Consider the following 13,741-nt stretch of genomic DNA (forward strand, 5'->3'; position numbering starts at 1 on the left):
CTGCCTCTTGAGAAACATATATGCAGGTCAGGAAGCAACAGTTAGAACTGGACATGGAACAACAGACTGGTTCCAAATAGGAAAAGGAGTATGTCAAGGCTGTATATTGTCACCCCACTTATTTAACTTATACTCAGAGTACATCATGAGAAACGCTGGGCTGGCAGAAGCACAAGCTGGAATCAAGATTGCCGGGAGAAATATCAATAACCTCAGATATGCAGATGACACCACCCTTATGGCCGTTAAGTGAAGAGGAACTAAAATGCCTCTTGATGAAAGTGAAAGAGGAGAGTGAAAAAGGTGGCTTAAAGCTCAACATTCAGAAAACTAAGATCATGGCATCTGGTCCCATCACTTCATGGGAAATAGATGGGGAAACAGTGGAAACAGTGTCAGACTTTATTTTTTAGGGCTCCAAAATCACTGCAGATGGCGAGTGCAGCCATGAAATTAAAAGACGCTTACTCCTTGGAGGGAAAGTTATGACCAACCTAGATAGCATATTGAAAAGCAGAGATATTACTTTGCCAACAAAGGTCTGTCTAGTCAAGGCTATGGTTTTTCCTATGGTCATGTATGGATGTGAGAGTTGGACTGTGAAGAAAGCTGAGTGCCCAAAATTGATGCTTTTGAAGTGTGGTGTTGGAGAAGACTCTTGAGAGTCCCTTGGACTGCAAGGAGATCCAACCAGTCCATCCTAAAGGAGATCAGTCCTGGGTGTTCATTGGAAGGACTGATGCTGAAGCTGAAACTCCAGTACTTTGGCCACCTCATGCAAAGAGTTGACACATTGAAAAAGACCCTGATGCTGGGAGGGTTGGGGGCAGGAGAAGAAGGGGACGACAGAGGATGAGATGGGTGGATGGCATCACTGACTCGATGGACATGATTTTGAGTGAACTCCGGGAGTTGGTGATAGAAAAGGAGGCCTGGCGTTCTGTGATTCATGGGGTTGCAAAGAGTTGGACATGACTGAGCAACTGAACTGATGTATAGAAATTTGAAATGTCAGTGTGCCAATAGAAACATAACCATTTACTTTCTCAACATTTGAGCTATAGTATACTTTCATTAGTAAAATACATTTTTTTAAATTTATTTTTGAAATTGCTTAACAAGATCAAAATGTTTTTACTATAGTTTTTGCTTTGGGTTTTACTTTGAATTTTTATTCTGAGCATTAAGCTCCTTCTGTCTATGATGAAAACTATCTCCTTATATTTTAACTGATTAGGTCTCTATGATGCTCCAAATCCCATCAATAAGCAAAATGACTTATTCTCAACACAATTTTTTTCTCTAAACCAGTATGGATTTGAGATATAAAAAGAGATATTTGGGTTTTCTATGGTATCTGCCTAAAACATTGCCAGTGATTCATGGCATAGCATGATGATTTTCATGTAGCATATATTCAACAAATATTTGCAGAATTATGGTAGGAAGGAGGAAGAATAATTTAGTTCCTGGAGGAAAAGTGATATTGAGGAGAGGGATGGCTCTAAAATTTTATAGAGCCCAGCATGGTGATTCACAACCCCAGGTGAATTATCCACTGCTCAGATGAAGAAAACAAAACAATGAAAAAACTACCTAATCTGTGGTATCACTTTTCTTCTTCCATTTATAATCAAAAATGAAATAGGGAAGAAAAAATCAGAAATAATAATGAGGAAATATTAATTAAACTTTTAAACTTGGTGAAAGTTAAAAGTTTGAAGAAATGAAAGTTTGTACTTTTACAGGACCCAGAGCATCCATCTCTAATAACTCTATAATGACAATGTTCTTTGTAAGTGAATCCCTTCTTATGCATGCTGTTTTAGATTGATCACAGAATCCTTTGAAAGGTTGACAATTATTCATGCCTGGCTTTAATGAACTTGGATATTAGGATAGAATTTTAGAGATGATTTGGTTCCCTTTTCCATCAGTCTGGGAACTATCAGTGTGGTCTCAGTTAGATAGAAAAGGGTCAGAGAAAACCTTATCCACTCTGTGTGGCTTTCCTCATTGAGATCATACGGAGGACATGATCACAGAATAGTCCCAGAATATATCACATTTTCATGTTGGTTAGCCTTTAGATTGTGTTTCACTACCATGTAGTTGGTTTTTGTGTGTGTATGTGTGCCTGAAAGTGCAGGCATTTAATTCAAACAGCCAATATCATAGGTTTCTGTGGTTGATTGTTTCTCATCCTTAATTATTTTAACTAATTCTTTTTTAGCAATTTACTTATTTTTTTCTTACAATCTTTTAAAACATTTTTAATGTTTGCCTGGTGCATTGCACAGTGAGAGCTGAAATCATCTTAACTCTGCCTTCAGTCTAGTAGGGGATTCAGACAGGTAAACGAATGATTGCTCAACATACTGGAGTGGGAGCTTTAAGGCAAACACAAAGCACACATGGCACCAAAACACTCCAGTGTTTGCAGAGAACAGCAGAGGACTTTCAGAAAAAAGGTGGGGAGGAAGCTTAAGAATATACAAAACTGAGAGAAGTTATTTCAGTCAGACAGAATAAGGGTCAGAAAAGCAAAATGGTATGAACAAGATTCTGGCAACAAATGTGGTTAGAAATATACTCCCTTAGAAGAATAAGCATAATATAGTTTTTTCTCTAGAATTTTAGAGTGGGAGGAAGATAATAAAGCCAAAATGTATTAGTCAGTCAGGATCAATAGCAGTTAAATTAGAAGTGGAGAGAAGGAAATATTTGAAAAAAAATGAACTTTGAGATATTGAAAGTGACAGTGAAAAGACATTTTCAACCCATAAAAGCACCAAGTGTTAGATATAATTTTTCCTGAGCAACATTATGAAATTATTTTTGGTATTATGAGATGAATAAAATTTTGAGTTCATATTTTGTGCATGTTGAGTGGGTTGGGTGGGATTATAGCCATAAGGCTGGAGAACCATTTTCATGGTTGGGCTGAAATGAAAAGTTTTATCAATTTCATTAAGCTCCAAGTCTCATAAGATTTAAAAAAATCCTCTCAAAGAATCTACATCTTACTTTTTAAAATTCCAAGTTCATTCCATAAAAAAATAGCATTTAATAAAATTATTTTATAGTATTAATATACATCTCTAAATTTGAATGTTTCCAGCTTTTGAAAGATCTGGGATACAGTGGTACATATTTATATCATATCAGCAGGAATAATCATCTAATTAATGCACCAAGGGATATTGAATAATTTTTTCAAACATAATTTTTCAGTACTGAAAGACTAAAAGGAATATACTCATCTTGAAGTTTCAGATAAAGAAATAGCTGGCATTCAAGAAAAGGAAGGCATGGCTAAGAGTGCAGAAAAATGCACAGCTTTTCCTAAACTTAAGGCCTTAGTTCCTTTTGCCTTAATATCACTGCACAGCCCTGCTTCCTCCTACAGCTGCTATCTCTTTACATGGGATGTGAGCTGTGAGGTTGAGATCTAAGCAATCTTAGTGGAAGGAGAGATTGTGGAATGAGAGAGACAAGAAAAACAATCAAAAGCATAAGACATTCACCAATATAATGGATGAGTTCTCATATCTACATATCATTCTAATATAAACTTTTTTCCAAATTTCTTCCCAACTTTCAAATGAAATAGGGGAAAATAAGTGTTAACTGGCTTTGATATACTGCCTCAAAAAATCTTCCCTTATATGGGTATCACACAATACCTGGAACCAGTAAATTAGAATTTCTGTTATAGAACTAAAATTCACACACATACACACACACGCACACACACACACACACACACAATGTTGTTAGAATGAAAACAAAGGGAAGGCAAACACTGTAAATTCTCTGCAGGTCCAGTTTTTAGGACTCCATGCTTCCATGTAGGGGGCCCTCTTTCAATACCTAGTCAGGGAATTAAGATCCCCCAAGCCAATCCAAACCAAGCCAAGCTATGTGGCACAGCCCAGTATAAATAAATAAAATACAGAAACTGAATTACATGGTAGCCATCATTTCAACTATAAAACCAAAAGATAATAAGCATAAGCACAGTGAAAATATGGATGATTTCAAAATATTTCAAGCACTCTAGATCGAATTTTCTAATTAAAAAAAATGCAAACCTCAAACTACAGATGATTTACATTCATTATCACCAATAATCATATAAAACTAAAGTGAGAGAATCATGAAAGCCAAGACAACTGCTAAGTGTTCAGCTAATTGCCCATGGTGCTTTCAAAGTGAAATGCATGGGAACAAATGCTCAGAAAGAACAGGAGAGGAAAATTAGATATGTCCATTGCTTGGAAACATTCAGTGGAAAACAATGCAACCACTGTGAAAGGGCTCACTACTTCTCACCCTTCCTTACTCTCCTTGCCAACAGATTACAGCTCTTGGGAAGAGAAATAACACACAATATAGAAAAATGTAGAAGTTGGAACAAAGGATAAAGATGGGAATACTTGATTCCTTTTTTTTATATAACCCCTCACACATATTTTATTCATTGATATGCCCTGGAACTGAACTTCCAAAATATATCCTATATCAATTGATTTATCTACTTTTCATCTCTGCTTCCATTTCTTAAATAGCCTTCCAACTAGTTTCCTGCTCCTCAGTTTTATCACCATTTCTTCATTTTCCACCTAATTTCCAAATAATCATTCTGAAATAAAAAAAAACAGATAGGCCAGCCCTTTCATGAAAACACTCCAAAGACTTTCCATAGTGCTTTTTCAATGTATATATGTATGCATAACTTAAATACAGTACAATATACTGTCTGATATGCACAGTATATTGGCTTTGCCAAATACATGAAGTTATACATCCACAAACATAATCAGTATGGAAAGAGGGGATTTTATGGAATAAAATAAATAAGACTAATTGCTCAGCCCCTGCTCAGGCCTCTGAGGACTACTTTAACTAGGGTTCCCGTGCAAACCCTCTAAACAGTAGACACGTATTTCTCATGTCTCAGTGGACATGTATATGAAAACAGAGGGCCATGTGAAGATATTTGGCATATCATGAGAATCAAATCCCAAGTGAAGATACATTTTAGTATGTCTGAACCTTAGAAAGTTCAAAGTGACCATAGTACTGTGAAAAAAAGGGAAGAGCAGTAGAAGATGAGCTTGGAGAGGTGGTGGGTCCAGCTCCTATAGAGAATGACAGACATGGTGAAGAGTTTAAATTTTTTTCTAATTGCGATAACATAAATGGTATACATTTAAAATTTTTAAAATTTATGTATTTTGGCTGTGCCGGGTCTTTGTTGCTACAGGGCTTTTTGTTTAGTTGTGGTGGTGGGGGGGGGGGGCTACACTCTAGTTGTGGTATGTGGAGTAGAGGCACTTGGGTGCACAGGCTTCAGCAGTTGCAGCACATGGGCTTAACGGTTGTGGCTCCCAGGGTCTAGAGCACAGGCTCAGTAGTTGTGGCACAATGGCTTAGTTGCTCTGTGTCATGAGGGATATTTGCAGACCAGGGATGGAACCCATGTCTCTGGCATTGGCAGGTGGATTCTTTACCACTGAGCCACCAGGGAAGCCGTAAATGCTAGTGTTTGATTTATTTAAAAATACTATAGTTGGGTGCTGAGTAGAGAATAAATTGAAAAAAAAGAGGAATATAGTCAGATTGTTCAGTCAGAATACTGTCGTGGCTCAGGTCAGGATCATGGCATTTTGAATAGATATTTGTTAAGAGGATGAAAATGGTTGAATTTGGATATATTTTGGAGACTGAAGAGAATATTTTCAGGATTTGATAGGATGGTGGAACAGGAAAGAGAAAAAATAGTATGTATGGGTGTTTGTTATTGTTGTTCAGTCACTAAGTTATGTCCAACTCTTTGCGACCTCATGGACTGCAGTACAACAGTCTTCCCTGTCCTTCACTGTCTCCTGGAGCTTCCTCAAACTCATTTCCATTGAATCAATGATACTATCCAACCATTTCATCCTCTGTCGCCCCCTTCTCCTGCTCCCAAGCATTCCCAACATCAGAGTCTTTTCCAATGAGTCAGCTCTTCACATCAGGTGGCCAAAATATTGGAGCTTCAGCATCAGGATCAGTCCTTCCAAAGCATATTCAGGGTTGATTTCCATAGGGGTTGCCCAGCTTGATCTCCTTGCAGTCCAAGGGACTCTCAAGAGTCTTCTCCAACACCACAGTTCTAAAGCATTAATTCTTCAGTGTTCAGCTTTCTTTATGGTCCAACTCTCACATTTGTACATGACTACTAGAAAAACCATAGCTTTCACTATACAGACTTTTGTCAGCAAAGTCATGTCTTTGCTTTTTAATATGCTGTCTAGGTTGGTCATATCTTTTATTCCAAGGAGCAATTGTCTTTTTTTTTTTTTTAAACATATGTTTGTATCAGTTGCCGAAGCAACTATAGAGGGAATGAACCCATTCTTAGAGAGAAATTAAGGTTTGCTTTAGACTTGTTGCTTCCCTGGTGGCTCAGATGGTCAAGCATCTGCCTAAGGTCCGTCTGGTCAAGGCTATGGTTTTTCCTGTGGTCATGTATGGATATGAGAGTTGGACTGTGAAGAAGGCTGAGCACCAAAGAATTGATGCTTTTGAATTGTGGTGTTGGAAAAAAACTCTTGAGAGTCCCTTGGACTGCAAGGAGATCCAACCAGTCCATTCTGAAGATCAGCCCTGGGATTTCTTTGGAGGGAATGATGCTGAAGCTGAAACTCCAGTACTTTGGCCACCTCACGTGAAGAGTTGACTCATTGGAAAAGACTCTGATGCTGGGAGGGATTGGGGGCAGGAGGAGAAGGGGACGACAGAGGATGAGATGGCTGGATGGTATCAGCAACTCAATGGACGTGAGTCTGAGTGAACTCTGGAAGATGGTGATGGACAGGGAGCCCTGGCGTGCTGCGATTCATGGGGTTGCCAAGAGTCGGACACAACTGAGCGACTGAACTGAACTGACTGACAATGCGGGAGACCCGGGTTCAATCCCTGGGTCAGGAAGATCTCCTGGAGAAGGAAATGGCAACCCACTCCAGTACTCTTGCCTGGAAAATCCCATGAACGGAGGAGCCTGGTAGGCTACAGCCCATGGGGTTGCAAAGAGTTGGACATGACTGAGCGACTTCACTTAGACTTGTTAAATTTAAAATTCATTTGTGACACCTAAGTATTGTACGAATAATGATAGGGTTTATTTATATTACTTTAAACATATATTATTTTTCAATTCTCAGCATAAGTAACATTTCTTGTGAAACTTCTTCTTGATGTCTTCAGACTTAGGTACATACCTCATCTCTGTCCTCTTAATACTCTGTATTCACCTCTAATATCTCATATAAAAAATGTATATATACAGTTCCATCAGCACTAAATGAATACCTACCCTAGAATGTATTCAACTAATAGATTTTAAATACATGGTTTTCTCTTTCACTTACTTTTATTTTTGCATATTTCCTACAAAGAAGAGCTTTCTACAAGTAATAATTTGAAAATATCTATGTATCACACAACCACAGTAGGTTAAAAGGAGCACACACACAGCAGGGAACAGAAGAGAAACATTGAGAGACAGAGTAGGGTATGAGCAGACAATTTGCCTAAATGGGATTGTCCAAATGCTTGCAAAGCAAATGCTACTTTGCTTTCAATGACTTTATGATATTTTATTAAATATGCCTCACAATCTTTTATATAACAATTTATTCTCATTTTTTGCCTTAAATATGCATTTTTGACAGTTTAAAAGATGATCTTTTATTCTTTTTACCCACACATGTCACAAAGATTCATTTTTTTCATGACTCTATTCTTACGGTCACATTAGATATTTTTCACCTTTCTCATATGAGATCTCATAAGATTCAATTTGAATTAATCATTGGATAAACAATCTTTATTTACCAATTTTTGTTGAACTTACATAAATGTTGTAGCTAAGATGATCATTTTCTACCAAACATAGCTTTGATCTTTTCTCTATTATATGACCATAACCAAGATTGAAACTATTTTTTTCTACCCTCAAGATGTATCAATGCAAGCAAATCCTAGAATTTTCTAATACTGATCATTTCAGCTTCATTTATTTTCTTTTGTAAGCTATTAGTATTTAGGCTTCCATACACAGAATAATGTTTGACTGAGGTTATATCTGTTTATTAAGATACAGAGTTAAGTCAAGGCAGCATAAATTCTAAAATTTTACCTTAGAATGTAAGATAATTCCATGTTGAAACAAGGCTTATGATTTATTTGATTCTTTACTGACTTAACAGAATTATCAAAGAATTAAACAATTCAACACATTTAAAAACAGCTTAGCCACAGAAGAAGTCAAGTAGCTTCAGAAAGAGAAAGTTTGCAGAAGTAAAAATCATAGACATCCAAAAAAGCTTCATGAGTTAGTGAATTCAGAAAACAAATACCTCTTAACACTAAGATTTTTAAATGTATGGGCATTCATGACCTCCTTTATTTATGAAGCAGTAACATTTAACTAAAAATACTTTTAGAACATTTCAGTGAAAGAGGAGTAATAGGGATGATATACAGTCTTACAACCATAATGGGCCTAAGAAAGGCAATTTATGAAGTACCACATGAACCATGAACTACCAGATGTGTAAGCTGGATTTAGAAAAGACAGAGGAATCAGAGGTCAAACTGTCAAAATCCGCTGGACCATCAAAAAAGCAAAAGAGTTCCAGAAAACATCTATTTCTGCTTTATTGACTATGCCAAAGCCTTTGACTATGTGGATCACAATAAACTGTAGAAAATTCTGAAAGAGATGGGAATACCACACCACCTGAACTGCCTCTTGATAAATCTGTATGTAGGTCAGGAAGCAACAGTTAGAACTGGACATGGAACAACAGACTGGCTCCAAATAGGAAAAGAAGTACGTCAAGGCTTTATATTGTCACCCTGCTTATTAAACTTATATGCAGAGTACATCATGAGAAACACTGGGCTGGATGAAGAACAAGCTGGAATCAAGATTGCTGGGAGAAATATCAATAACCTCAGATATGCAGATGACACCACCCTTATGGCAAAAAGTGAAGAAGAACTAAAGAGCCTCTTGATGAAAGTGAAAGAGGAGAGTGGAAAAGTTGGCTTAAAACTCAACATTCAGAAAACTAAGATCATGGCATCCAGTCCCACCACTTCATGGCAAATAGATGGGGAAAAAGTAGAAACAGTGGCAGACTTTATGTTTTGGGGCTCCAAAATCACTGCAGATGGTGACTGCAGCCATGAAATTAAAAGATGCTTACTCCTTGGAAGGAAAGTTATGACCAACCTAGAGAGCATAATAAAAAGCAGAGACATTACTTTGCCAACAAAGGTCTATCTAATCAAGGCTATTGTTTTTCCAGTAGTTATGTATGGATGTGAGAGTTGGATAAGGAAAGCTGAGTGCCTAGGAATTGATGCTTTTGAAGTGTGGTGTTGGAGAAGACTCTTGAGAGTCCCTTGGACTGCAAGGAGATCCAACCAGTCCATCCTAAAGGAAATCAGTCTTGGGTGTTCATTGGAAGGACTGATGTTGAAGCTGAAACTCCAATACTTTGGCTACCTAATGCAAAGTACTGACTCATTTGAAAAGCCCCTGATGCTGGAAAAGATTGAAGGCGGAAGGAAAAGGGAATGACAGAGGATGAGATGGCTGGATGGCATCACCGACTCGATGGACATGGGTTTGGGTGGACTCCAGGAGTTGGTGATGAACAGGGGAGCCTGGCATACTGCACTCAATGGAGTCGCAGACAGTTGGACATGACTGAGCGACTGAACTGAACTGAACTGAAGAAAAGCAATTTATAGAAAATAGAATATATATGGTCAATCAAATTGCAATAACTCCAAATGTGTTTTTCCAGGTAAGCAAATTGATACAGCAGAGGTCAAGGGGTTGGGGAATGGGATGAAATTGCTGAAACTATTCACTGTATATATTATACCACATAGCAAAATGTATTTCAAAAACAGATTATAAATTAAACCCTAGATACTATAATATGATTAGAAGAGGCATGGATGTTTTCTTCAGGAACTTACAAATCTTTTGGGAATAAAGGAAATTATACAATTGAAAACAAACTAATAACAAAAATCACCATTCTTATACCTTTAGTATTTTCATTAAGGCCTCAAGTAATAGTATGTGCCTTACTAATTATTTTTTGATTGATTTGATTAACCCTAGAATTTACTTTCCATAAAGGTTAAATCAAAATGGCAAAAGTTTAATGATAATTTTGTTTAATTCCAGAGAATTTTTGCATAATTTAATATATTATTATATGATTTTATATGTAAAATTCTTGCTTTACTATAAGATATGGAGTATTTTCATTACTTAGTTGTTAGAGAGATTACAGTTTGAGTGGGTTAAAATAGGTTTTATTGCCTTTCATTTCATCATTAAAATGTAAATCACTGTGTCTCTAGTATATCATACTTGATAAAATTTTTATGAGTGCTTCCAATTTTAACCTAAGTTAAAATATTTAAATGTTATATCCCATAGTAAATCTATAGCTTCATGAGCATTGCAATGTCTTTATTTTTGAACTAGAACTGAATCCACTCTCTTTGTATTACATCCAAACAAATGATTATGACAAGGATATTACTCATATATTATAATTTTTTAACTGCACACACAATAGTGTTAAGAAGTTAAAATATTCTTCTGATAACCTCTAGTTCTTTAATTAAAAGGTCAGTTTTTTTCAGTTTCATTTATTAAAACGAGCACATTTAACAACTATAATGGGTCAAGCATTAGCACCTATTATGAAAGACAACTGATTATTCAATAAGGAAGTCTATATTAAAACATATTCTAAGCAAATAACTTAATAGCACTTTTCTTTAAATTACTATCTCTTCTTCAACAATTTCACACTATGAGGCAACTGAAATAAAGTTATTAAGGTCAGTATATTGAGAAGTCCATGAGTAATTTATTTTTTTCTTTGTTTCACTGGAAGATTTAGATTAAACAATATATGATGCTGTAGCTGATTTTTTAGTTCTTTATGCATTTGAAAATTCATTTTAGGTAAAAATGAGTGGGGCAGCATGTGTTGGTTCTTTATACCAGGGGATATTGTGTAAGCTGCTTATCTTTAAAAAATTCAGTAAGCATTACACACAGCAGGGTCATCATGTGAATACAGAGGAGATGGAAGGGGCAAGAGATAAAAATAACAACTATATTTCATGACATCATGTGATAAACAATAGAAACAATTCAACCAGTGGGAAGTGGGCTCTCAATTTTGGTGTGGTACCTTAGCAGTAAGTTAGTCCCAAGGAACATAAACACCTGATCTTATGATGCACCATTGTAGAACAGGCTCAACTCCTGATACTGTGTCAGGAAAAACACCATTAAAGCAAAGAAATCCAGAGAGGTTAAAATATTCAACCTGCTTAATCAGATGATGCTATGAGTACATACTTGACTTCCCTGGTTTCCAGTAAGAAGTAAGTGGGAACTAACTTGGCAGCATACAAGTCCTAGTCTAAGAAGCACCTCCCCCATCATTACTACATTCCTCACTAGCCAGATATTCAACCAGAACACAATACCTTGGGAACCAGGGCAAAATAATTAAGGTATAGGCAGTTAGTTTGCTAATGTGCTTTTTTTTTTTTTTTTCATTTTACTGCCCCAAAATATCTTATTCCTCAAAAGTCCAGCAAAGAAAAAAAAAAAAAAAAAAAAAAAGGTTGCTTAATTTGATCACTCCTAATAGCAACCCACTCCAGTGTTCTTGCCTGGAGAATCCCAGGGACGGGGGAGCCTGGTGGGTTTCTGTCTATGGGGTCGCACAGAGTCGGACACCACTAAAGCGACTTTGCAGCAGCAGCAATGTTAGACCAAAGGGAAATGGGAATTGCTGGTAAAATCCCTACTCCCTTCCCCAGATTTCTGAGCTCACTCAGAGGCCATCTGAAATAGAAAAGCTGAACAAGTAACTCAGGTTCAAACAAAGCTCTGTGTGAGCCTGACTTCACCCTCGAGTATGTCTAACTTTTAAACTTGCACTAGTTGATGCTACGCTATTTATCGAATGGATGTGTTAGTCACTTAGTTGTGTCTGACTCTTTGCGACCCCATGGGCTGTAGCCCACCAGGTTCCTCTGTCCATAGGATTCTTCAGGCAAGAATACTGGAGTGGGTTGCCATTCCCTTCTCCATGAAGTCTTTCCCACCCAGAAATTGAACCCATTTCTCCTGCACTGTAGACAGATTCTTTACCCTCAGAGCTATCAGGGAAGCCCATTGATTGAATGTGGCTTGATTTTCTCTTACCAGCGAGTTACTGAAAGATTTACTAGAGATTCTTACTGCCAAGATAATTGGAAGGGGAATATATACATATGCCTCGGTTTTATCTAATTCCTTCCCCTTGCAACAATCTGCCATCTGACTATGATAAGTGGACATCAAATAAATTTCCATTTTTTTTCATAGTCAATAGCTAAAATCATGACAAAGCTTTATTTTACTCTAGTAAAATCAAGATAGCCATGGAAACATTTCCTACAATCTACTATAAGAAAACACAAGAAAGAAGAAAGAGATTGTGATCTCATGCTTTCATTTTGCTACTGGAATTAATGCATGGAGTTGGCTGCCAATGAATATAACTGCCATTAGTAGCTATTAGAAATTTTTTTCTCTGCAAAATATTCTATGGAGGAACTACATAAGTTAGAAGGCATACAATGAATAGCACAAAGTAATTTGGGGAATTTTGATTAGTGAATTGGGAAAGGGAGAATTTGGAATTAATTATTAATGAAGAAAACTTAATATAATATTCAAAAATGATTGAAACTCTGATGATAAAACAATCTTTTCAATTTTTTCCAGACCCTTGACTGGCCTTTCTAATTTACACAAAAACCCCAAGCTCTCAAAGCTGACCCAAGCAGAATAGGCATACGCTTATCATTACTACTAAGAACTTCCTATAATTTTTTTTGGCCTTCAAGGTTTGCAAATATATATAATCAGTAATCCTTATAGAAAAGTTGTAAAGCAATATGGAAAGTAATTAAATAGATTTACTGTGAGTTACCAAGATATTTGAATATCACAAAAGCAGAAAGTGTCTATATTGATTCCAAATTTATATCTGGCCATGAGATTTTTAAACCTCTTTCTAAAACAAATCAAGGATCTCTGAATTGAGCTAAATGCATATTTTGTGACCCCAAAGAGGTCCTAGTGAATTCTGAGTAAGGGTCTTCAGATCAAAGTTTTCTGTTAAGAAAAGAATTTCAGAAAAGAAAAAAGTTGTTTGAAAACCCTGTATTGTGAAAATATAACTGCAAGACCTAGATGCTTTGTTGGAGGAATAAAGCAAAGAAAAAAAGAGCTGGATCATGAATATATGTTCATTTTAAAAAGTATTGCCTGAGAAACATTAAATATTAATTCTAGATTTCAAACTAAAAATGTGCCTACACTATTCAGTCAGATACCAAAATGAGACCTTGAAAAAATTAAATATTTATATATATATATATATAAATAAAAGTGTTCATAAAAGAATTTAAAGTTTATCCCTGAATCTGCCATTTGAACACTACAACACCAGAATGTTGTCAACATGGCATAAATTTACATCCTTGAAAGGAATCATGACTTGAAAAAACACAAGAAATTCTTTGGTAATAGAACAATTCAGCACAGATAAAGTTTTTCTGTGCTATTGTTATTGTTAAT

General features: G+C 36.3%; 1 long non-coding RNA gene across 10 annotated transcripts in view; it reads right to left on the reverse strand.

Annotated features, from left to right (window-relative positions):
• The window catches only part of LOC129626937 (uncharacterized), a 141,424-nt gene that overhangs the window by 97,582 nt on the left and 30,101 nt on the right, over positions 1-13,741 (reverse strand). The gene's annotated exons all lie outside the window — the stretch shown is intronic.

Source organism: Bubalus kerabau, chromosome 14 (genome assembly GCF_029407905.1).
Source record: "Bubalus kerabau isolate K-KA32 ecotype Philippines breed swamp buffalo chromosome 14, PCC_UOA_SB_1v2, whole genome shotgun sequence".
Taxonomy (NCBI): domain Eukaryota; kingdom Metazoa; phylum Chordata; class Mammalia; order Artiodactyla; family Bovidae; genus Bubalus; species Bubalus kerabau.